The sequence below is a fragment of the Cervus elaphus genome, chromosome 5 (assembly GCF_910594005.1).
Source record: "Cervus elaphus chromosome 5, mCerEla1.1, whole genome shotgun sequence".
NCBI classification, from domain to species: Eukaryota; Metazoa; Chordata; class Mammalia; order Artiodactyla; family Cervidae; genus Cervus; species Cervus elaphus.
The window spans coordinates 63166370-63190000 of NC_057819.1; the positions used below are offsets into that span (position 1 = coordinate 63166370).

The 23631-nt window shown below is 41.6% G+C and overlaps 1 long non-coding RNA gene across 1 annotated transcript; it reads left to right on the forward strand.

The window, feature by feature from the left end:
- Nucleotides 1-2466: 2466 nt before the first annotated feature.
- Nucleotides 2467-23127, forward strand: LOC122693336. The gene is made up of 3 exons (XR_006340880.1): nt 2467-2579; nt 4838-5003; nt 23029-23127. It is a non-coding gene; the product is annotated as an uncharacterized LOC122693336 (long non-coding RNA).
- Nucleotides 23128-23631: the final 504 nt, after the last annotated feature.

Here is a 23631-nt window from a genome sequence, read left to right on the forward strand (position 1 = left end):
CCCGTCCCTGGGATTCTCTAGGCAAGAGTACTGGAGTGGGTTGCAACTAGTTCATTCTTTAGCATCCAATATTACTTGACTCCATTAATGAGTTGAATTGTCTCTCTCCAAAATCCATATGTGGAAGTTCTAACGCCCAATACCTTAGAATACGACTTCTCTCAGGGAGAGGGCTTTTGTAGAGGTAATCAAGTTAAAATGAGATCTTTGGGTGGACACTGGGCCAATATGATTGGTGTCCTACTAAAAAGAGGAAATTTGGAGACAGACACACACACACAGGGGGAACATCTTGTGAAGATGAAGGCAGAGCTCGGGGCGATGGCTCCACAAGCCAAGGAGCACCAGAGATTGGCAACAGAGCCCCCAGAAGCTAGGAGACAAGCGTGGACCAGCTTTTTCCTCATGGTCCCTGGGAAGGAACCAACTCTGCCATCACCTTGATCTCAGACTTGCCTCCACGATTGTGAGAAAATTAATTTCTGTTCTTTAAGCCCCCCAGTCTGTAGTCCTTTGTTACGGCAGCCCTAGCACACTAATAGATCTTTTGAAACCATCATGTAATCTATCACCCCCATGGGAGAGCACACCTTTTTTCTTGTCTCTTGCCCCATAAGCATGTCTCTCTTTCCCTAGTGTGGATCACACATCTTTACCTCCTTCCAGCCTTCTTCTCCTCCCTCGCCTTCAAATCCTTATCCCCCTTTGCCGACCCCATGATCCCATCATTCTCAGCCTCTCTAACGTCTGTTCTGGATCCCCTGTTCCCAGTCCCTGTAATAGCTCTTCTGGCATCACCTCCTCCTGGATCAAACTCTGACGAGGGAGGTATCCTGCTCCAGCTGTGGGCTGAATGCAGGTGTCTTAAGGCACTTCCCTTAGGCACTCAGAAGAAGAGCTCCTGGAAGGAGCAGTGACGGGTGACATTCCCACGGCCGCCGTGTGCAGGAGTCAGCTGTGGATGAGAGACTTTATGTCATAGCCCTCTTCACTCCTCTTCGACAACCACGGTGGGGTCACCAAAGCAACCCTCTGGGGTTTGGGATAATTGGTTTCTTCTCTTGGCTTTGGGTCCCTTGATGAGGGAGTAAATAAATAGTTGAAACAGGACTTGAGGCTGGAAAGATCTGGGTTGTAGAGGTCATTTGGACATGTTGTGGTCGTGTGGCCTTATGGACGTTCCTTCACTTCTCTGAGTCTCGTCTGTTAAACAGGAATAGTAATTTATACCTCGAAGACTTGTTATGAGGATTAGAGAAGATAATAGTAACTATTCAGTTACTAAAAGCTATGTGTGTACAAGATACTATCTTGCAGGAAAGTGTGAAAGTGTTAGTTGCTCACTTGTGTCCAACTCTTTGCAACCCCATGGCCTGTAGCCCACCAGACCCCTCTGTCTGTGGAATTCTCCAGGCAAGAATCCTGGAGTGGGTGCCATCCCCTTTGCCAGGGGATCTTTTCGACCCAGGGATCAAACCCAGGTCTCCTGAACTGCAGGCTGATTCTTTACCATCTGAGCCACCAGGGAAGCCCGTGCTTTTGAGCTCTTAAGACAGGATCTGGGTAAACAGTAAAAACTTGTAGTGGGGCAGAAGAAGAGATGGGCAACCTACAGAAGTGTTTTATTTCTTATTCAGATATTTTGAATAAAAGCCTAGTGTATCAAATATACTTGATTAAGCATGACAAGTTGCAACAAAATTTAAGGGTCCATTCAATTTTAAATACTCTAACTATGCTATATTTTATATTTTTTGAAATAAAAAAATCACTCTCAGTTGGAAATAGCTCTAATGAATTTTATATGGTGGTACTTTGTAGTGGATTGTGCATATGCATGTATAGCTCATTGAGACCTTAATTCAAATAATTCACTCAACATTATAACACTCATCACTGCTTCTCAGACAGGGACAGTCATCCCTGCTAGGGAACATTTGGCGATGTCTGGAGATGTTTTGGTTGTTGTGACAGGACAGTTCCTAAAATAAAGAATTATCCAGCCCAAAACATTAACAGTGCTGAGGTTGAGAAATCCTGCCCTCTCTTTCTCTGTTTCTCTCTTTGCATATATATACATATTTGCTTTATATATATATATACATACTTATTCTATACATATTTATGTAAATATACATATATGTTATATATAAAACAAATTCTGAGATTTATATACAGTATATAGCATATAAATATACATGACACACAAATGGACAGTCATCATAGAAACATAATGAAAGCAAGCTACCTAGTTAAAAAAAAACTTTCCGGAAAAACTACTGATGGGGAGAGGAGGCGGTAAGACTGAGGTTCAACACTGTCAGAGGAGTCTGCCGGTGGGGGCTGGGGATGCCCAGGATGTCAGGCTTCTGAGCAAGCCGGCCAACTTTCCAAGCTGTCTGCCAAGAGCACAGCCCAGTTCTGCCTCAGCCGAGTCGCCCATCTGTGAGCCTCGGCCGCTGGAGACAACAGTGTCGCTATCTCCACGTACAACTGGGCACAATGGCAGAGCAACGCACACTGGCATTTTTGTTCGCAGTTGGCAAGTTCACAATTAGAGCGATTGTTTCCGAAAGAGTGTGAGTGCACGATCGCTTCGTGTCCTTAATGTCTGCAGTGTGCTGAGCATAAAAGGTTAGCTGGGGGAGGGGGCACAGAAGTTTGAAATATTCAAATGCATGCAGAATTATACAGGCTTAAAGACTCCATTTCGGAGGCTCCTTCCTGCATCGACACAATGTCTTAGATTCTACCAAGGACTCAAAATAATCCCTTGCTTGGAATTAGGAATTGAAAAGAGGTCCATTAATTCTTTCAGGCTACCAGGTGACCGTTTTGTTGTGGGCAAAAGGGAAAAAAAATACCAGAAATGACACAGACTGGACTGGTGAAATTCCCTCAGGCACCCAGCCACCTCTTTTTTCTACACTGCGGCATCTAAGAGGCTGGCAGGCTTTCATTGTAAGTCCCATAGTTTATACAGGCATGTTTATTAATCATGGTTTAATTCTAATATTTTTAGTTAAAATAATTATTTGGCGTTCTTTTATCAAAAGACTCACTCTGTGCCACATGAGTGGTACATACAAATCCTTGTGTCTCCAGAGAGTGGTATCAAGGTCTGGTCACCAAGACACTGTTTTGTTGGGCTTCCAGGTCTAGGAGTGAATCAGAGCAGTAGGCTGCTCAGTCCATGTGATTAATCAACAAATAGCTGAGGATTCAGCATTCAGCATGGAGCTAGGCGCTCTGAGATAAACAAACATAGGTTATGGTTATCTACAAATAAAAAGGGAAGTATAGATATACAAAGGAAAATATCAGATACTTTTATTTTAATGGGTTCAGAAGCAGTATTTATGGTGAAAGGCTGTTCCTTAGAGAGTGGATCAAAAGACTGCAGCGGCCAGAAAACAGAATTTCAGGCTTTCAGGATATCGTAATCTAGTTAGGGAGACAAATTAAATTGATAGTAGAGAATTAATGATTGCTAAATAGTTTGGTCTTAATTATCAGTGAAATGTAAATTTACAAAAGGAGAAAGCAGATTGGCTTCAGTAAAAGGTTTACTTTGTGAAACAGTTGAAAATAAGATGGGGTGAATAATTCATATTATGGAGAACTAGTCAAGAAGTCTGAAATTTGACGACACAAACAGAGACAGAAGCAACTCCCTTGAGCAAGGGGAGGACCGTCAATCAAGAGCCATAATAGCACTGGGCACCGTGCCAGGGGCTGGGGGCACCAAGATGCCCCGTGTGCGGCACTCACTCTGATGGAACTCACAAAGAGGCATTTTAACAGCCTGGTTCAGCTGCCCTCCACAGGATAGCCAGGAGTGAGGACAGTCCAGAGCTAGAGACCAGCCATGGAGTTGGGCAGGGGGATGATGAGGGCCTGGGCTGGTCTGTCTTAGGAAAGCAGAGAAAAAGTGAGTCTGGAAGGGACTGAAGCACTTGGATCCTGGAAAGAGACTAAAGGCAGGAGGGCAGGGACATGGGGAAAAGGGTGGAGCCCCCAGTTGCAATGGGGCACTTGTAAAGGCAGCCAACCGGAATGCAGGAGACTAGGAAGTTTTAAGATACTGAAAGGGAGACAATGGCAGGACGTATGTGTTGAAATAAACAGTAGGAAGATGGAACTATGGACTGATGCAAGATAGATCAGAATGGTTGAATTATACAGAAAGTGAGGGAAGAGAGGAGAGATCAGAGCCAAGCCTTGGGTGCGTCATCCCTGGAGTCGGGAGCTGGGAGGGGAGGGGCAAATCAGAAGTTGTTGAAAAGGTCAAGAAGAAGTAGGAAAATGTAGTGTCGCTAGACCTAAGGGTGGAAAGAATTTGAAGGAGTGGGTTGCCAGGGTGGTTAAATACCAGAGAGAGGCTGAAGAGAATGAAAACCAAGATAAAGCCATTCATTGTGTGAGACTGCACTCTATAAAACAGCCTGTGGGTTTTTTGTTTTAAAATGGAATGAAAAGTATCAGATATTAATAAGCTCTGAAATCAAACATATATGCAAATGAACAACATCCAGGTTTTAGAATCCTGCAGGGCTGAGATAACAGTATCCTATAATCACACAGCATTTGTGTTTTTAGAGCATTTTCAAATACATTATTTCAACTGCCCTTTTACAACATTCCCGGGATGATTATATTCATAGTCTAAAAGCAATCTAATTTCCCCTTTTTCCTCATTTACTTGCTCAGTTACAGTCTGCATTTGTACAGCCATCAGTACTACTAACAATGAGTGACTCTCCAGCAGCTTTTAAATTTTATTTTATTAAAAAAAACCTTTTTTTTTGGTCCCGCCACACGGCTTTTGGGATTTTAGTTCCCCCACCAGGGATGGTCCGGGCCCCGCTGAATGGCAGTGTGGAGTTCTAATCACTGGACCTCCAGGAAATTCCCTCTCCAGCAAACCTTGCTAACAAAATGAAAAATGATGATAAAGAGGATGAAGCCTGTAGCAATAATACCCAACATTTATACAGTGTAAGGTGAGTTCACATATGTTATTTTATTTTACCTTTAACAATTCTGTGAGATAAGTTTCATTATCTCCATTTTATTTGCGTGGGCAACTGTTAAAAGTCCGTGCCCGAAACAAGTATGTTCAACAGGGGTTGTGTGCTGAGTCGCTCAGTCGTGTCCGACTCTTTGAGACCCCATGGACTGTAGCCCGCCAGGCTCCTCTGTCCATGGGATTCTCCAGGCACGAATATTGGAGTTGATTGCCATGCCCTCCTCCAGGGGATCTTTCCAACCCAGGGATTGAACCCAGGTCTCCCATTGCAGGCAAATTCTTTGCCGTCTGATCCACCAGGGAACAGGGGCTAGACTAGACCAAGTAAATGAACTTTTCATAGTTAATAAACTGAAACTCCGCTAAGAAAAATGAAGGCAATCTTATCAAAGAATAAAAAAAAAATCTCAACATATCAGGACACATCAATTAATCTATCCCCTTTCTATAAGCAGGCAGAATATAAAGCTGCTTACCTCATTTGAAAGTCTCATAAATTTCTGTTACTTAGAAATTGTATGATTGCAAGTGATAAGACCCAATTAAACTCATTTAGGGCAAAAAGTGGCAGGGAATTAAGTGACTCTATTGAAAAGTTGAAGGGCAGAAGTCCAGTCTAAAGTTTCAGACGTGGCTGGATCCGTGTGCAATTCAAGTTGAAAAAGAGCAAGCTCAGAGCTTGAATGGGCTGTGTGTGCAAGTACCACCTAGGAGTGGGCATATATGTTTGTGCTGGGAAGTAGTCGGGGTGGGGTGGGCAAGGATCAGCTCCATCTCGTGGCTGAGTCCCTTCACTGTCCACCTGAAACCGTCACATTGTTAATCAGCCATACACTAATATAAAACTAAAAAGTTCAAAAGAAAAAAAAAAACTGTTTAATTAAAAAAAAAAAAAATCAGCCCTACCTCAACTACAAGGACTTAGAGTAGGGAAGGGGTGGTTCTCCAGAGGAAAACCAAGGGGCCCCTAGCAGAAGAAAGAAGAATGGATCCTGGGTAGGCAGAACCAACAGATTTCCAAATTACTCCTGTTTTCAAATAGTGTTGCACCAACTTTCTTGAAATTCTCCCTGTCTTTTTCTCACTGTTGACGACTTTGGGACTCAGGAGTTACCTACAAGGATACAGATACTCTGGGGCATTAGACTCATGGGGTGGCCAAGAAATGCTGTAAAAAATTCATGCCTCAGCCTAACCTCTCAAGTGAGGTCCAGACATTGGACTTCAACACCTCATGCTTGGTCCACACAGTAAATGTCTGAAAGGAAAAACAAACTGTGCAGAGTCAAAAGCGGGAGATAGCAGTTTATCACCTCATAGCTTTTCTTGCCTCCCTTCTCCCCTGCCATGCTATTGAAGAGGCTCTCGGACAGAATGGGCTTCCCAGCTGCTCAGTGATAAGGAATCTGCCTGCTCATGCAAGAGATGCAGGAAACTTGGGTTCTATCTCCTAAAAGAGGAAATGGCAACCCACCCCATTACTCTTGCCTGGAAAATTCCATGGACAGAGGAGCCTGGCAGGCTGCAATCTGTGGAGTTGCAAAGAGCAGGACACAACTGAGCACACATGCATGCTTGGACAGAGTCGTTTCCCCATCAGTACTGTGGAACCGAATGCAGAGAATACAGCAACCCCTACTGGTGGGAACTGGAGGCCCTCTGCAGTGAAAGTGCCCAGTCCTAACCACTGGACCGCCAGGGAGTTCCCTCCTTGGACAGATTCGATTCCTATTCTCTGTGACTTACTGTCTCCAAGGGAACAAAAGTGGGAGAGGAAATGAGGAGTCACATGTGTGCTCAAGGACACGCCAGTCCAATAAGGGAGAAAGATGAATCTGAGTGAGGGAAGGGTGTGTGTGTGTGTGTGTGTGTGTATATATGTGTGTGTGTTGAGGGAGGTGTGTGTGTGTTGCTTAATAACTTTAAAATCTGGTAAGCAAAAAGAAGTGAACCGTGAACTTCCAGATGTTCAAGCTGGTTTTAGAAAAGATAGAAGAACCAGAGATCAAATTGCCAACATCCACTGGATCATCGAAAAAGCAAGAGAGTTCTGGAAAAACATCCATTTCTGCTTTATTGACTATATCAAAGGCTTTGACTGTGTGAATCACAATAAACTGCGGAAAATTCTGAAAGAGATGGGAATATCAGACCACCTGACCTGCCTCCTAAGAAACCTGTATGCAGGTCAGGAAGCAACAGTTAGAACTGGGCATGGAACAACAGACTGGATCCAGATAGGAAAAGGAGGACGTCAAGGCTGTATATTGTCACCCTGCTTATTTAACTTATAGGCAGAGTACATCATGAGAAACGCTGGTTTGGAGGAAGCACAAGCTGGAATCAAGATTGCAGGGAGAAATATTAATAACTTCAGATATGCAGATGACACCACCCTTATGGCAGAGAGTGAAGAGGAACTAAAAAGCCTCTTGATGAAAGTGAAAGAGGAGAGTGAAAAAGTTGGCTTAAAGCTCAACATTCAGAAAACTAAGATCATGGCATCTGGTCTCATCACTTTATGGGAACTAGATGGGGAGACAGTGGAAACAGTGTCAGACTTTATTTTTTTGGGCTCCAAAATCACTGCAGATGGTGATTGCAGCCATGAAATTAAAAGACGCTTACTCTTTGGAAGGAAAGTTACGACCAACCTAGATAGCATATTAAAAAGCAGAGACATTACTTTGCCGAAAAAGGTCTATCTGGTCAAGGCTATGGTTTTTCCAGTAGTCATGTATGGATGTGAGAGTTGAATTGTGAAGAAAGCTGAGCGCAGAAGAATTGATGTTGGAAAAGACTCTTGAGAGTCCCTTGGACTGCAAGGAGATCCAACCAGTCCATCCTAAAAGAGATCAGTTCTGGGTGTTCATTGGAAGGACTGATGTTGAAGCTGAAATGCCAATATTTTGGCCACCTGATGAGAAAAGATCCTGATGCTGGGAAAGATTGAGGGCAGGAGGAGAAGGGGAAGACAGAGGATGAGATGGTTGGATGGCATCACCGACTCAGTGGACATGGCTTTGGGTGGACTCCAGGAGTTGGTGATGGACAGGAAGGCCTGGAGTGCTGCGGTTCCTGAGGTCGCAGAGTCGGACACCACAGAGCGACTGAACTGAACTGAACTGAAAACGAAGCCTGGCCCATTAGGAGACTTGAAAGTAGTCCTTTAGGGCTAGACGATAGTGCCTAAGGGCAGACTGACCCGGTTGAAGCTGGAGAAAAGAGCCAGGGGTCACAAGGGCTAAGTTTATTTTCATTCACGTGCTCTAAAGGAATGTTCTAAAGAGCATTTAAAGGGCTCTAAGAAATGTTTATTACAGACCGAAATCGCACGCATTCTGTCATTTTGAGCTTGTACATTTTCTGTTTGTGAGTTGGAAAAAAAATTACATCTTTAAATTGTATTTTAAAAATCAGTCGGAAAAATAACCCCAAAGCCTCCGGAAAAGCACCAGGATCCGGCGCTCCCGGGTTGCAGAGTCGCGGCTCGGCCACAGGAGGGCAGTGCAGCTCAGCGGACGGCGGAAACCGGCGCTGCTGACGGACGGTCTGCGGGCGGGGTCCCCGGGAATCCTGCCCCAAAGTAGCGAAGACGGTTCTTCGGGAACTAGGTGGGGCGCATGGCCCCCGTTTGTAGCTTCCCGTGCTTCCTTCGTCCACCGTCTACCGACCTTCCCGCCCAAAACAGAAACGAAAGCAAAGCTCCGTTATAGCGTCTGGAGTACACAAATGTCTGTAAACGAACGGCCCCTGCAGCACTCGCTTGTATGGCATCGTCCCGAACAAGCACTCGCCTTCTAAAATAACTGCAAACAACCAAAATGTCCCAACAGGCAGGCTCTGACTAAGTGACTTGCGGTATGTTTATGCAAAGAAATAGAGTGCACCCTTTAAAAGGCAGGGTAGATGATGAGAAAATGTTAAGCGGAAAAAAAGAAGCAAAATCCAAACAATGTATAGCCCTATTTTTACCAAAGTGCTTATATTATATGTATTAACATAGAATTAAAACCTGGAAGTTACCAGTGATAATCCTTGATGATGGAATTACTGTTGAGTTTTATTTTCTTCTTTATAATATTTTATAATTTATAAAATAACAAATGATGCTTTTATGCTTAGAAGAGGATTAGCAAGGGAAATCCCAATACAAAAAAGTAAATATCTATCCCCAAAGAAGAATAATTCTATAATTTTATCAGTTACATGAGACTATGTTGGCTCACGGGACTGAGTCCATGTTTGCTTATTAGCATTAGTGGAGTTTCCACTGATAAAGGCGAGGTGTTGAGAAGCACGCTCATAAATCCTTGAGAGAATAATGAAGCACAAGAACATATTAATAGTGATTATAAATAATTGTCTATTTTCTTCCGAATACTTTTCTGTATTTTTCACATTTTATATAGAAAACATATACAGATTTTATTTTAAAAAATAAAAATAGCAAGCACAGACTGCAAGATGAAAAATACAGTTAAATGAGTAGGAAGGGAGAGACATATCTTCCAGTCATTTAGAGATAGATCTTCCTTCTCTTCACTTGTCAGGTGTCATTTAAGATAGCTGTCATTCTTTTCAAGCCAAAATGACTTTTTTAAAAGGTTTTTTTTTTAATGCGGACCATTTTAAAAGCCCTTATTGAGTTTGTTACAATATTGCTTCTGGTCTATATTTTGAACTTTTGGCTGCAAGGCATGTGGAATCTTAGCTCTGTGACCAGGGTCTGAACCCATAATCCCTGCATTGGAAGATAAAGTCTCAAACCCTGGACCACCAGGGAAGTCCCCTAAAATGACTATTTTCGTAAATACATCTCTCCAATCATAAAAATTTAAAAAGTTGAAACTTAAAAACCTTTTCAAAATTACAAAAGCATGATGCAGTTTTTGTGAAAAAATAACTGGTTATTTTTTCACTTAGAACTGTAAGTATTTTGTTTTATACTCTTCCAAATATGAAAACAGATGTCTTTTTAAACAAAGAAGGAACCTATTGCTTTCTGACCTGGTAAATTCATGTAACTACGTATTGAACTTTCACGAATGTTATTAAATACACCATTTTTGAAGTCTGGGCTGCATACTTATTTTAACATAAATGTGTATAATAATGTATTTAACCAGTTTCCTTTTGGTAAACATCTATTGATTTTCTAGTTTTTAGCCGTTAATAATGTTGAATTTAATATCTTTGTTTTTGTGTGTGTTTAACTATCTTTTCAGTAAAAATTGCTAGAACTGAACTGCTGAGTCAAAGACTTTTCAGCCCTTTGCCAATTGACACATTGGAGAGGGGGCTCCAATCTATACTTCCCTCGGTAGTAATTATTTTGCATATTATAGTGTTAGAATAAGCCTTAAAATCATATAGGGTTAGTCTTTCAACTTTGCTCTCCTTTTTCAAAGTTCTTCTGCATTTTGGGTCTTTTGCATTTCCATGTAAATAATAGAATCATTTGTTAATTTCTACCCAAAAAAATCTTCCGGTGAATCTAGAAATCAACTGAGGGAGAATTCCTGGTGGCTCAGGCAGTAAAGAATCTGCTTGCAATGTGGGAGACCTGGGTTCGATCCCTGGGTCAGGAAGATCCCCTGGAGAAGGGAAGGGCAACACACTCCAGTATTCTTGCCTGAAGAATTCCATGGACAGAGAAGCCTGGCAGGATACAGCTCATGGGGTCACAAAGAGTTGGACACGACTGAGCAACTAACACTCGCTTTCACCAAAAAATAATCTTCCAGGATTTTTACTGGGATGGCAGTGAATCTAGAAATCAGTTGAGGGAGAATTGATATAATTTACTTGATTATAAATTTATATGTTAGTTTTCAAAAATTAATAGTTTTTTAGAGCTCTGTTAATTTTATAGGATAATTGGTCAGAAAATATAGAGAATTCCCACATACTCTATCCACTCCCCAGTTTCCCATGTTATTTGCATTGTGAATTATTCTGGTACATTTGTTATAATTGATGAATCAATATTGAAACATTATTATTAACTCAAGTTTATCACTTATGTTACATAGGATTCATTATTTGTATTGTACAGTCTTTGGTGGTGGTTTAGTCACTAAGTTGGGTCTGACTCTTGGAGCCCCACGGACTGTAGCCTGACAGGCTTCTCTGTCCATGGGATTTCCCAGGCAAGAATACTGGAGTGGGTTGTCATTTCCTTCTCCCGGGGATCTTCCCATCCCAGGGATGGAACCCCAGTCTCCTGCATTGCAGGTGGATTCTTAATAAACTGAACCACCAAGGAAGCACCATTGTACATTCTTTGAGTTTTAACAAATATATTATGATGTGTATCTGCCATTATAGGATCATAGAAATTAGTTTCACACTACTGGCTTTTGTGTATTGATCTTGTATCCTACAACCTTGCTAAAATCCTTGTTAATGCTAGTGAATTTTTGTAGATTCTATTGGATAATCACCTGGTCTGATAATAAGAGAAGTTTTATGTCTTCCCTTCCAGAATCTGTAGTATGATGTTGGAAAGAAGTATTGATCCATGCCTGGATCCTGATTTTAGGGGATAATGCATTCAGTCTGTCACAGTTAAGTATGATGTTAACTGTAGATTTTTCACGGATGCCCTTTGTGAAGCTGAGAAAGTTCCCTTGTTTACTGAAAAAAATGGATGTCTGATTTTGCCAGATGACTTTATGCATCTGCCCAAATGATCTTATTTTTTCTTCTTTCAGTTTAAGATGGTGAATTACACTGATTCATTTTCTGATGTTATGCTAATTATGCATTCCTGGGATAAACCACACTTGGTCATGGATGATGCATTATCCTTTTTACTGCTGAGGTTTTTTTGTTTAGAATTTTTTTGCATCTATATATTTCTTAATTAATTTATATATTAAAATTTTGGGGGCTGCGTTGTTGCTGCACATGGATCTTCATTGTGGTATATGGGCTTCTCTCTAGTTGTGGCGTGGGCTCAGAGCACGTGGGCTCTGTAGTCGTGGGATGAGGGCTCAGTAGTTGCAGCCCAAGAGGTCAGTTGCCCCATGGCAGGTGGGATCTTAGTTCCCCAGCCAGGGTTGAAACCTACGTCTTGACCACTGGATCACCAGGGAGGTCCCTGCATCCATATTAATGGGTGGTATTGAGCTACAGTTTCCCTGTAACGTGTGTGTTTCTCTTGTTTTGGTTTTAGGAGAATGCTGGCCTCGTGGAATGAATCAAATTAAATTTAAGCTTTCTGGAAAGTTTGTTTTCAGTTGATATTGTTTCTTCCTGAAATGTTTGGTAGCTCTCACCAATAAAGCCATCTGGGCCTCCAGTTTCCTTTTGGGGAAGGTTCTTAACTAGAAATTCAATTTTGGAAATAGATATAAAGAGTTGTTTAAGCTGCCTCACAGTTCTTCTCGAATGAGCTTTGGCAGTTTGCGCCTTGCAGATACTTTTTCTCTCGTTCACGTAGTTTCCTCACCGGCCTGCACTGCGGTGTTGCTGTTGTTTAGTCGCTAAGTCACGTCCGACTCTCTGTGACCCCGTGGACTGTAGCCCTCCTCTGTCCATGGGATTTCCCAGGGAAGAATACTGGAGTGGGTTGCCCTTTCCTTCTCCAGGGGACCTTCCCAACCCGAGGAACCCACATCTCCTGAGTCTCCTGTGCTGGCAGGCAGATTGTTTATCACTGAGCCACCAGGAAGCCCGTGCAAGTCAATACTCTCTTGGAAACTCTGCTGCGTCCCTCTGAGTGTCTCCAGGCTTCTCTTCCTGCCCAGGTCTTTCTTCTCTGGTTCTCTGGCCAGTGACTGCTAACCTTGTTACTTTCTTGGACTGTCAGCGCCATCTCAGTTCTGGGAGGCTGCTGGGCTGTGCTTGTATCCACTCCCTCCTCCCCAGCCCTGCCCTCTGCCCCACACAGCGGCCTAGAATCTCTTCCAAAGCTGTACACCGCAGCAAGCGTGGGCTTCCCATTCCTTGTTTCCTATGTTCCAAGGACCATTTTACTTCATTGCCTGATGTCCATTTCCTTGGGAATTCATGTTAAATTTTGCCTTTTTTCTTTCTTTGGGGACTTTTGGGTAAGAGAATAAATGAAGTCCCCTGTATTCCATCTTGTATGGAAACAGAAGCCCCTTGGGTGTTTTTTAGTATCTTCAAAGCAGTTTGCCCTTTTTTACAAAAACAAAAACAAAAAACTTTACTTGGCTGCACCAGATCTTACTTTCTGCACAAAGGGGATCTTCAGTCTTTGTTGCAGCACCCAGGGTCTTCAGTTGCAGCATGTGGGACCTGGTTCCCTGACCAGGGGTTGAACCCAGGCCCCCTGCGTTGAGAGGGCGAGTCTTAGCCACTGGGCCACCAGAGAAGTCCAAGTTTGCCCTTTTAATAATGGTCCCAAATTCTTAATTTACATTTAGCAGTGGCTTCGTATCTTTGAACAATACATTCTTTGAGAATTGCTTTCAAAAAATAATTTTTATTTCAAAAAAATAAAAAAAGATAATTCCTAATTAGTCCTTATTACTTACTCTATGAAAGTGCTATAAGCTGTAAAGCTCTAAACAGTTATTAAGTATTTTTATTGTTTGGTAGTCCATGCTAGACAACGCTTTATATGTTTTAGGCTTACATTGTTCTCTTGCTTTCACACAAGATTTTGAGGCAACTAAGTAATGAAATTCAGGAAAACAGTATTATGGAATGCTTAATTTTGCTAACTTAATTATATTTAAGAAGTTAAAATTTCTAGCTTAATGATGAGTCATTACACATGAGGATCCTGGAAAGGACTATTTTAAAAGTTTATATTGGGGAGGGCTTTCTCTTAATATCTTGACTTTACAAGTTCTAGAACTTTAGGAAATGTTTAAATGAAAGGAAAGGTAGCAAAAATTATAGTAATTAATGAGCACTAAGGACAAAAATTAAAATACCCATTCAGAGCTGCAAATATAAAACTGTACCTCTTATCATGACGTGAATTGAATTTGCTCTAGTGAACCCTGAAACCTATCAAGTTCAATTATGTTATAAATGATTAAATAATTATGCATTTCCAAAAATGATGGAATCTCAGTAAGGGCTTTCGGAGCTTTGAACTCTACTCAGTTCTTTTCTTTTTTAAATAACTGGTAATAGCTTAGTGAATAGTTTAGCAAACTCTTAAAACTTTTTTCACCCGTGGTGGATATTTTAAACATATATAAATGGGAAGAAGAATAAACATATGAGAGCCTTAAGATAAAGGTTAAGCTAGTGAGAAGAATTTCTGTTTTCAGAGAAATGCATTTGCCCATTCTGCCGCTATTTGGCAGAAGAATAACAACCAGCCAGCCAATCAGTCAAAAAAAGTAACAACTACCCCTTTCAAGACCACCTTATTAGTATTCACAGGTATCTGTCTCCAAGGCTTTAGAGATAATTAAATTAGCTGTGAATCATCACTTGAGAAAAATTATATTCTCTTCATGATAAAAGAGGAAATAAAACTAGCCATTTGATGGATGAACATTACTATAATGTGTATTCTAAAAGGGTAAGTTTGCAAGTCGTCATGAACAAACTCAATCAAATATGGTGAAGGAACTGAGACTCTGAATCAAATCCTATTCTGTATTTTGAGTCATCCAATTTTGATTCATACAGATACCACGCCCTTTCAAATGCAGAAACCAGCGAGCAGGATTGCTAGGACCCTTGACAGCTTTCTGGTTAAGAAGTTGCAGGCTCTTACACTGCAACTATCAGGAACTTTCTATTTGAATAGAACTGCAAGACTGAAGTTTCCTGTAAGAAAAAAAATGATTACTGACTGCTCTGTCCATTTGGAGACTTCTGGGTTCAAAGAGAAGAAGCACAGTGTCTTTCTTCCATGGGAGATCATCACATCAGGCGTCGGGATTATTCTAATCTTCTGCTTCTTCTAGACAACTGTGTCCTGCTGCAACTACAAGGATGCTAACCACCATGAATTAGTTTTTAGGAGGGAAACTTTAGTCTTTCCTTAAAAAAATTCAGTCCTGAAAGCTCTATCACATGCTTGGGGCATGGATGAATCTGGAAGATCTTATCCTGAGTGAAATAAGTCAGACACTATATGAGGTTCCTGGGCTTCCCTTGTGGCTCAGTGGTAAAGAACCCGCCTGCCAGTGTAGGAGACTTGGATTCAATCCCTGGGTCGGGAAGATCCCCTGGAGGAGAGCATGGCAACCTACTCCGGTTTTCTTACCTTGGAAATACCATGGCTAGAGGAGCCTGGCAGGCTGCAGTCCATGGGGTCACAAAGAGTCAGACATGACTTAGCGACTAAACAGCAGTAACAACATATGAGGTTCCTAGAGAAATAAAATCCACAGAGACTGAAAACAGAATAGAGGTTGCCAGGGGCTAGGGGAGGTAAGGATTGTTTTTTTAAACTAATATAGATTTTAATTTTGCAAGATGAAAGGAGTTTTGGTGATTGCTTGCACAACAATGAGAGTATCTTTAACCCTATTGAGCTGTAAGTGTAAAAATGGTTAAGATGGAAATTTTTATGTCATGTGTGTTTTACCACAATTTAAAATCAAACAAAGAAACAAACAAATCTTCAGTAACTTCTAATTGCCAATAACAACAATTCCCAGTATTTTTTTCATCAAGGCATATATAGAAATGATCATTAACACACTAAAATGAATATGACAAGTCATTCAAGGTTAGAGGTGACCAGCCGGGGTCTCTGGCCTTCTCATGCTCCATTGGTTTGCCCAAAAGTCTGAAAGGATCAATAGCCTGGCACTTCAGTAACCCATTCACAGACCCCTAGTTAAGAATATTTTAAAACAAAAAAAGCAGTGCACTGACATATATCTAGGTGTGTGTGTGTGTGCTAAGTCACTTCAGTCGTGTCTGACTCTTTGCGGTTCTGTGGACCGTAGCCTGCCAGACTCCGTTGTCCATGGGATTCTCTAGGTATGAATACCGGAGTGAGTTGCCATGCCCTCCTCCAGGGGATCTTCCTGACCCAGGGATAAACCCCACATCTCTTACAACTCCTGCATTGGCAGACAGGTTCTTTGCCTCTAGCACCACTGGGAAGCCCCATATATCAAGGTATTGACTTATATATCCTATAGGCTAGATACTTTGAGGGGTGCAGACAATTTTGTTGAACCTGTGCTCATCTACCATTTGACTGCATCTCACTGGATGTCAGCTCCGTTTTTCAGAAATGCTGTCTCTTTAATCTACAGATTTTCAATCAGAAGTAGAACTTTAGCATCTCCAGTCTAAACATTTTTGTACCTACCTCCTGATATCAGGGGACTTCCCTGGTGGCTCAGACGGTAAAGTGTCTGTCTACAATGCGGCAGACCTGGGTTTGGTCCCTGGGTTGGAAAGATTCCCTGGAGAAGGAAACGGCAACCCACTCCAGTATTCTTGCCTAGAAAATCCCATGGACGGAGGAGCTTGGTGCAGGCTACTGTCCATGGGGTTGCAAAGAGTTGGGCACGACTGAGCGACTTCCCTTTCCTTTTCTGATATTAGGCAGAGTTTCTCTAGGGAAATGGTTCTCAGCTGGTGGTCCTATACTCCTTCTCAATTGTTAGTGTGTTTACAAAACACCAGAGATCTTGTTCAAATGTTTCAGATTCCCTAGGTTTAGAGTGGGTCCAGCCTTTTACATCTCTAGCAATCTCTCCAATGTTGATGCTGCTGATCCAAAGGCCACACTTTGAGTATCAAGGCATTAGGGGATGTTCAGAAATGAATGGGAGCATTTTTGGTTGTCATGTGACTGGGAACACTCCTGGCAACACTCTCTGGTGGGGAGCAGGGATGTTAAGCTTATCGCAGTGTGCAGGAGAGTTCTGTGTAATGAAGAATTATCCCACCCAAGATACCAGTAGCTCCTTCTTTAAGGGGAGAAGCCATGCTTTCAGGCCTGATAGGATCCATGCCTAGTGGCATCCTAAATATTAATATTTAGGTTAAAAGTCACTAAAGGTTACATAACACATCAGAATGCAATGTGACACTCAAGAAAAGTTAAAACTACAGAAAAGGTTTAAAAGTCATTATTTAGTTTTTTTTTTTTTTTTCTTTTGGGGGTTTAAAAAAATACAATTAAAATTTTACCATCTATTTTTTCATGTGCTTAGAGTGGAAGTCAACCTGATATTAAATCCTGGTCTTAATCTTTAAAAAAGTGTTGAGGAGCCAGATTTCTCCTTCAAATTTTATGTTGTGGTTCACACTTTAGTGATACAAGTAAAAATGCCTGTATATATGGCTAGAGCAGGTGCTATGAGGTATTTAGATAAGATGAGGATTCTCTACAACTGGAAGCATGCCAAATGTAGATTAGATTCCATCTTCACTGCGCCCTTTTCTCTCATTCTCACATCAATTTTTGTTAGATGTTTGGATGCACGAGTCATTTTACTGCTTTCTGAACCTTAAGCCAGAATAGTGTCCTGTATGTTTCTGAGAGTAGTTGTAATATTAAGGAAACAGGCTGTAGTCCTAGACAGACTGGATTCCAATCCTGGCTCAGCCAGACATGTTGTTGTGTGACCTTGAACAAATTACTTAACTTCTTATATTCTCAGTTGTGAAATTGGATAAAACTAACACCTACTTCCTGGGTTTTTATGCATAATTAATAGATGAAAAACATTTAAAATAATGCCACAATCTGGTCAGCATTCAATAGATGTTTGTCACTACTAAATTATCCACTTGAGCTTGTTAAAGGGTATGTTTTTATGGCACAGTGTAGGAAGACAAAGGACCATCACAGTACAGAGGACGAGTACGGAACGTTATTGTGAAGTGGCTCCAAGAGAAGTTAATCGAGGTGTTTCTACACAACTGAACGCTATTAAATGGTGTAGACCAGTGTTTCTCACTTTTGAGTATATCAGAATCACCTGGAGGGTTTGTTAAACCATAGATGCTGGGTCTACCCTCTAAATTTCTGATTCAGTAGGTGAGAGGTGAGGTCCTAGAATTTGCATTGGAACAGGTTCCCAGGTGATGCTGGCATTACTGGTCAGTGACCACACTTTGAGAATCACTGATTTAGACTAGGGTTTCTCAGCCTTGGCATTAGTGATGTGTTAGAGCAGGTAATTCCTCGTCCTGTGCATTGAAGGATGTCTAGCTGCACCCCTGGCCTCTGGCCACCTGAGGCCAGCAGCACTTCTTCCTCCTCCCTCATTGTGAAAACCAGAAACATCTCCCCAGATGTTCCTTGGGGAGGTAAAATTGCCTCCTGCTGAGGACCACTGGTTTAGAAGAGTGAACTAGTACAATGAACCAATTTTAAAGATCAGTCTATAGTTTAAAAAGCAGGCTGCAAACAGACTTCCAGAAGTATGCATTCATTAACATCAAATCTGGAAATAAAACAATATATTTTTTAAAATACAAAAATATGTATTATAAGTATCAAAAACATGAAATGGAAGGATACAGGAAAATCATAAAATAGTTTCTGTGGGAAGAGAGGAAAGGACATGGGCCTGGGCCTGGGTGTTCTGTGATGGTCAAATGTTTTATTAAGTGTTAATTGTGAGCCATAGGTATGTGGATATTTATTACACTAGTCTCTGTAGTTTACTATACTGAGAACATTGTTTCCAAATAAAACACACACACACATATTTAGTAAATAAAGGAACCATTTACATTACTATTCGTGTTACTCATGTACTGATTGAAATATTGGTTTTAGAGTCAGAAAGACTAGAGTTCAAATCCTAATTGCACCACTGATGAGTTTCTGATCTCTGGAAACTTCAATTTTCTGATTTATAAGGTAGAGATGACCCTGATATGATTATCTTTATAAGCATTGACCGAAATAATGCATTTATTGTGTTAGGTCCTGCGAGAGGCAGGATTCAATGTGCAAGGATTATTTTTTTAGTTTTCTTTCTATGAGGGAAGATAGAGAGGGAGCTGGGAAGGCTGGGGAGAGCCATCAGACACGATGCCCAGTCTGATGGTGAGTCAGGCAGAGAAGGAAGACAGGTTGATGGAAGCATCCTAGACTACCATGCAGGCTATGTAGGGTTTGGCAAGGCAGCTGGGGAGGCCTCCAGCCAGTTGCCTGTTAGAGGAAGTCAGGCATCTCCACGACTGGGCTTGCCTTTGTATCTCTACTGTGCTCAGGCGTGAGCTGGGAACAGCCTGGAGAAATTCAGCCCAAACAAGACATCATTTCAGAGCCTGGTAACTGATCGGTGTGGCTGGAGATCCGCGAGGAGCGCCTGGGCCACCACAAATGCAGAGCTTCACCCAGAGCAGACGGTGAGCACACCGTAAAATAGTAGGTGCTAGTAACCACCGCGCACGCGTGCTAGGTCACTTCAGTCGTGTCCGTCGCTTTGAGACCCTATGGACTGTGGCCCACCAGGCTCCTCTCTCCAGGGATTCTCCAGGCAAGAATACTGGAGCGGATTGCTGTGCCCTCCTCCAGGGGATCTTTCCAACCCAGGAATCGAATCTGAGTCTCTTAAGTCTCCCACATTGGCCAGTGGGTTCTTAACCACTAATGCCACCTGGGAAGTCTATTAATAACACCAAAACACTGCAGTACTAATACACTAATAATGACATTCTTTTGAGGCTGCTGTGTACTCAAAACATAAATGAGCACCTTTCCCAGTCTGCTTATCCATTCATCAGATGATGGATATTTGAGTTGCTTCCAACCTTTTGATGCTTTTGAACAGTGCTCCTGTGGCAATAGGCTTACAAATATCTTTTTGAGATCCTGCTTTCAATTCTTTTGGGTCTATTTACAGATGTGGATTGCCAGATCGTACGATAGTTCTATTTTTAATTTTTTGAGGAACTACCAAAGTTTTCCACAGCAGCCGTACCATTTTACATTCCTATCAACAGTGTATGTGTTCCAATTTTTCCACATCCTTGCCAACATGTTATTTTCTTTAAAAAAAAAAAAGTTTTTATAATAGCTATCCTAATAAGGTGAGGTGGTATTTCATTGTGGTTTTGATTTGCATTTCCCTAATGATTAGTGATGTGGAGCTTCTATTTCATGTGCTTGTTGGCCACTTGAACATCTTTTTTGGAGAAATGTCCAAGTTCTTGGCCCATTTTTTTAATAATCAGGTTGTTTTTCTGTTGTTAAGTTAGAGCAATTCTTTTTTTTGTTTAATGATTTTGTTTATGGCTGTGCAATTCCTCGTTGCTGCATGGGCTTTTCTCTAGTTGTGGTGAGCAGGGACTACTCTCTAGTTGTATCCGTGGGCTTCTTACTGTTGTGGCTTCTCTTGTTGCAGAGCGCAGGCTCCAGGACGTTTGGGCTTCAGTAGTTGCAGCACGTGGCTCAAGTAGTTGTCGCCCACAGGCTTAGCTGCTTCGAGGCATGTGGGATCTTCCTGGACCAGGGATCGAACCCGAGTCTCCTGAACTGGCAGGCGGATTCTTTACCAAGCCACAGGGAAATGATTTTTAGTTTTCCACACGCTTATCTAGTGAGAGAGGCCAGGATCAAGAGGCCTGGGAGCTGGGAGCCCTCAGCCACAGTTCTGGCTCTGCCATCAAAAGCTCTGGGGCCTCTGGCCAGCACCTGCTGCTCCCTCAGTCAAGTCCGACCCTTTGTGACCCCATGGACTGTAGCCCACCAGGCGCCTCTGTCCATGGGGTTCTCCAGTCAAGAATGCTGGATGGGTAGCTATGTTCTTCTCCAAGGAATTTTCCCCACCCAGGGATCGAATGCAGGCCTACTGCGTTGCTGGCAGATTCTTCACTCTCTGAGCCAACAGGGAAGCGCCATGTATACCTATATCCTCTCTTTTTTATGTTTCCTTCCCATTTAGATCACCACAGATCACTGAGGAGGGTTCCCTGAGCTATACGGTAGATTCTCATTAGTTACCTATTTTATACATAGAATCAATAGTCTATATATGCTAATCCCAATCGTCCTATTTTTTTAAAGTATTTTAGCTCACATGTTTAGGTGGGGGGTTTTTTTGGTCAGTTTTGAATTAATTTTTTATAACTCCTGAAGATTTTTGAATAAATGAAGTGATGTGAAATGGTTGTGAGCTAAGGATTTAGAAGTGGATAATAATCACAAATAGGAACCTCATGCATGTCCTCAGATCCTATGTTTCATGTTAGCCACACTAAATACAATCCTTTCTGTAAAAAGGACTTGATAAACTTGAACAGTGGTTCTCAACCTTGACTGCCCTGGACTTAGGTGGAGAAGCTTTAAAAAATAGTGATATCTGGTTTCCACCCTAGAGATTTTTATTTCATTGTTCTGGAATACAGCCTGGGCATTCACTGTTAGTTTTAAAAGCTCCCCAGTTGATTCTAATATGCAACCAAGAACAGAAGCACCTTGCTAGAGAGAGTTCCAACAGTACAAAATTAAGCAACAGTTAGTTCATTGTGTGATCATCACTGTTTATTTGCTTTACTCATAATAAAAGACAACTTGTAGATTTAAGAAAAGGGAGAAAAAAGCTTGCATCCCAATGTTTCTAATTCAATGTACTGCCTTCCCCAATATTTAGTGATGTTACAGAGAATCCAGCTTCATGGATTTATAAATTTTTAAAGAGCTCTTTAATGATGACTATGCTATTATTTTTATAACTGTAACTTATGCCTCTTTCTCTTAAAGGCATCATATGTTGACTCCATGAGACACATTCAAAAGGAAAAATACTTGCAAATAAAATATGCTGAAGAACTGTAAATAAGCTTAGAATAAAAAAATGGAACTCTTTATAGATTGCTAAACTGAATATTCAGGCTACAGATAAAAGCCCCCCCCCCCCCCTTTTTTTAAACTACTTAGCTTTGGAAATTTCACTGTTCATCAGTTATAGTTTTACAAATTCTGGGAAACTGAAACTGAAACTCATTGTCAAAGGCGGTGGACACAGAGAAGTCTGGAGGGCGGTGTGGGGAAGCAGAGGAGGAAGGGAGGGATAAGAAGAGTTGTGTGTTTTTCTGTCCTGGGATTCAGCCCTGATGACTGAGACACGGAGCAGTGAACAGAACATGCTTAGATCAGGGGTTGTTTTGATAACAGAACATCATACATGCCTTTCTTTACACTAGATCTTATAGTTTTCAGTTTGCAAAATCACAGCTAAGCTGCAGGTGGCAAAATCCCATGGCTGTTTAGAATTAGAGGGATGTAAATTAGATGTGATGAAGCATGGCCCTTTAACTGTTTCCCCCCGTGTTTTACACTAGCAGTTCTCAAACCTGAGTGTGCATCAGAATCACCCGGCAGGCTTGTTACGCCACAAATTGTGGGCCCTGACAAACTTCTGGTTGATAACTCTAGGACAGGGCTAACTATTTCCATTTCTAACAGGTTCACAGTGGTACTGATGCTGCTCTGGGAGGGGAGGACGCGCATTTTGTGAAGCACCGTTTTATACTGACGCTCTCTGGGCACAGGTGTCTCCTACTGATCCCCATTCTTGAGTTTTCAGTACATCTTTCAAACTGATGTTTGTATTTGACGAAAGGATTGCTTTTTAAAAAAATGCTTTTCTGGGACTTCCCTGGTGGTCCTGTGGTTAAGACTCTGAGCTCCCAGTGCGGGGGGCTCGGGTTTGATCCCTGGTCAGGGGACTAGATCCCACATGCCACAGAGTACAGCTAAAAAAAATTAAAAATGCTTTTCTTTGAACATGGTTTCAATCTAATATCTGCTTTTATTTTTCAACTGAATAAAAAAAAGTCTACTGAATATTTCCCAGGATGCACATATGTGGATATATGGCTGGGTTCTAATGTGCATTCCCATAATTATTCATACAGATGCATTTGATTTGTAAACAATAATCCTTTTTCTAACTATACCAATGGATTTTACTGTTATGTCTCCTTTCCAAAATCTGGATAATCAGAGTTTTGAATTACAGGAGAGGAAATTAAAGTAGGAAATAAGGGCTAATGGCACAGAAGGTGTGAATTTGTCCCTCCAAAATTCTTACGTTGAAACCTAATTCCTTGCGTGATGCTGTTAGGAGTGGAGCCTTTGAGAGCCGATTGCAGCATGACCGTGGAAACCCCCCAGCCCAGAGAATGGAGAGCACTCTTACAAAAGGCCGGGGAGCACGCTCTTGCTTCCTCCACCACGAGAAGATGTGATGAGAAGTCTGCAACCCAGAAGCAGCCCGCACCCTACTTATTCCACCTGATCTCAAATTTACAGCCTCCAGAACCATGAGGAGCAGATTTCTGTCGTTTTAAGCCCCTCAGCCTATGGTTATTCTGTTGCAGCAACCTGAATGGACAAAGAGCGAGGCAGATTTTATTAGAATAACTGGTGGATTTCAATTATTCGTGCAATTTCATTCTATAAATAATCAAGAGTTCACTGCAGCTATAATTTTCTGTTGAAATTTTTCTTTTTAAAAGCTCCACATAGCAGCTTAATTATAATCTCTCTCTGCCTACTCAGAGAAAGTTCTTGAAACTGGCAGTAGGTTTCCTAAGTATCTAAGAGTTTACCGTGTCATTTGGTTGCCTAGAACTGAGGATAAAACATCCAGTGTAAAATGTATGTAGTAGGGCTAAAGAGAATGCAGTTTGTGAGTAATATAAAAGATAAATGGCAAGCATTCTTA